Genomic DNA, 3,206 nt, shown 5'->3' with positions numbered 1-3,206 from the left:
TTGCTGATGATGTGATCCTATACCTTGATAATCCAAAAGAATTTGTCAAAAACATGCTTTCATTGATAAAGGACTTTGGTCAAGCCTCAGAGTACAAAACAAATGAGGAAAATACATTTGCATTCTTATACACCAAAAACAAGCAGGCAGAGACCCATAGAAAAGGCACAATCCCATTCACAATAATCACACATAAAAGAAGTAACTCGGCATCTTCCTAATCAGAGAAGTGAAAGACTTTTACAGTGAGAAGTACAAAACACATCTCAAAGAAATCCATGAAGACACAATCAAATGGAAAAAAAATATTCCATTCTCAAAAATTAACTTTGTTAAAATGTTCATCCTACCAAATAAAATCTACAGATTCAATAGAATGCCCATTAAATTGCCAACATCATTGTCTGGAAATGACAATAAAGAAATTAATAAGGAAACATAAATGATCACGAATATCCGAAACAATTCTTAGCAAAAGAAAAAAAGCTGAAGGTATCACACTTCCAGACTTTAAACTTTGCTTAAGGCAATAGAGATCCAAACAGCCTGGCATTGGTACAAGAACAGTCACATAGACCAATGGAACAAAATAGAGATTACAAAAGCAAATTCTCTTTTTTTTCAACGAAACCATCTTTGACAAAGCCTGTAACAACAACTAACGGGGATGGGAGAACCTACTCAGTAAATGATGCTGGGAAAACTGACTGACCACATGCAGAATATTGAAGCAGGACCCCTACCTATCACAATACACAAAAATTAACTCTACGTGGATCAAAGACCTAAAGATAAACCCTCAAACTATAAGAATCTTAGAAAACGCATGAGACACCCTTTTGGAAATTGGAACTGGTAACCAATTCCTTATCAGAACCCTAAGTGCCCATTCCATAAGAAACTGAAAAGCTTCTGCAAAGCAAGGGAAACAATCAAGAGAGCAGAGAGCAACCCACAGAATGGGAAAAAGTATTTGCCAACTCTATATCTGAGAAAGGCCTATATATAAGATCTACAGGGAATTCAAACATGACCAAAGGAAAAAAGCAAACAACCCCATTAAAAAGTGGGCAAAAGACATGAATACATTCTTTTGAAAAGAAGATATATGGGCAGGCAAAAGGCACAGGAAGATGTGCTCAGGCGAACTCATCATCAGAGAAAAGCAAATCACATTGCTATACCACCTAACCACAATAAGAATGGCCAACATTAATAAAAGACATTGCTATATCACCTAACCACGATAAGAATGGCCATAATTAATAAAACAAACAACAGATGATGTGAGGATATAGAGGAAAGGAACACTTCTATGCTACTGGTGGGAATGCACACTAGTGCAGCCTCCTAGGAAGACAGTGTGACTATTTCTGAAAGAACCAATCATGCTGCCAATCGCAGCTTCACTGGATAAAAAAGTGTGATACATATACACAATTGCATATTATGCAGCCATAAAGAATGACAAACATGGACTTTGCAGCAACTTGAATGGATTTATTGTTGATTATTCTCAGTGATTCATCACAGAAACAAAGAACAGAGTATCATATGTTCTCTCTCGTAAGTTGTATATTGAAAAATTATCATAATACTATAGGAAAGGGATAGGCAGTAGTGGAAAACTGCAGGGGTTGTGAGGTGGGATTAGCATTTCAGGGAAACTGCTAGGGGAGGGTGGGGCACATCACTTCAACAAGTGTACCTGCATAATCAACGTTTGTATACCTTACCCTGAATTGTACCCACATCTTTAAAATTAAATTTATAAAGAACAAAAACAAACAGCAACCCTATTAAAAAGTTTGGAAAAATATGAATAGAATATTTATTTTAATATGTAGATATTGAAGCTTAATCTTGATATTCATCCTTGGACCAGGCTAACTCACTGTGTACCACAAACCAAGCTAGACCACAAATGGAACTAGGGATAATTTCAAAATTATTTTTATCTTCATATTTGCAGAGTTATTATTGAAGATATTACAGCAGAAAATGAAATTTTTAAAGGTTATATTTAATTCATAAATTAAGGGAGAAAAACACAGCTAAACAAAATTATAAGACTGTATCTAATTTCCAGGTCTGGATAATACAAAAGTCCATTTATTTCCCCAAGTTGATACCTGACCTAATTTTAAGCATGTAAATCCAGCATGACAGCTTCATTCCTAGTTGGCATCCACCAAGTGTGGATATGGTGATTTTCCTCCTAAGGGTCACACAGATAGGAAAATAGACTTGTAGGAGAATATGAGTCTTCTGAAATTTGCTTAGAAGGGCCAGAAATGCCACAACATATTCTTTCTGTACCGTCACGAACAGAACTACATCACATCTCACATGGATATCAACCCTGAGAGGGATAACAAGAATGTTTCAATGATAGCGAACATTTTTATCCTACAAAATGGAGAAATACAGACATGGAATTTTCAATAATTACATTTCCATAACCTTAATATAACCACGACCAAATCATTACCTACATCCTCTCTGAATAATTCCTAGTGATGATTGATTTTCATCCCTACTCGCAGTGTTTAAGACTGAGCTTCCAAAAGCATCAAGACAACAAAAACAAAATCAGTGCAATAAAACTCTACCTATCATCATCACCAAATTCAAGTGAACCAATATTTTTCTGAGCATAACTTTTTCTGTGAATACTTTATATTTTACTGTATACAAAGAGCTTACCACACTCAATCCTCCTCAAACATATTTTCTCCAGTTTCTCTAAATTCATATTCTGTACTTGGTTTCTTCTCTGAACACTTACCGAATTTTATTTTATTTTATTTTAAAGATGTGGTTTACAGGTGGTCATGAATTCTTTACAGAGGTGAAAATGAGCTGTCAGAACTTCCCTTAAATCTCACCATGAAATTCACTGTTTGGTTTAATTTGCCTTCTGGCCATTATGATTGTCTTCTCTTGGCTTCTTTACTTTGAAGACATCACCATTAAATATACACACCAGCTCTCTTTGTCTCCATGACACTTTACTTTGGGTTTTTCGACTAGAATTTTACCATAATCCAATGTCCTGCCACATTTGCTTCTAATAATACCCACAGTGTCATAAGATCTTTGTTTTATTTTTTTTCAACCAGAATAATTATTTCTTTGCTTGGGATGAACATACTCTAGCAAAAAAAATAAATAAAATACTTCCCAACCTATTATATTTCCTTATC

The sequence above is a fragment of the Carlito syrichta genome, unplaced genomic scaffold (genome assembly GCF_000164805.1).
Source record: "Carlito syrichta isolate Samal-C Ts95f unplaced genomic scaffold, Tarsius_syrichta-2.0.1 Scaffold313783, whole genome shotgun sequence".
NCBI classification, from domain to species: domain Eukaryota; kingdom Metazoa; phylum Chordata; class Mammalia; order Primates; family Tarsiidae; genus Carlito; species Carlito syrichta.
Note: the sequence above shows the minus strand (reverse complement) of the source record.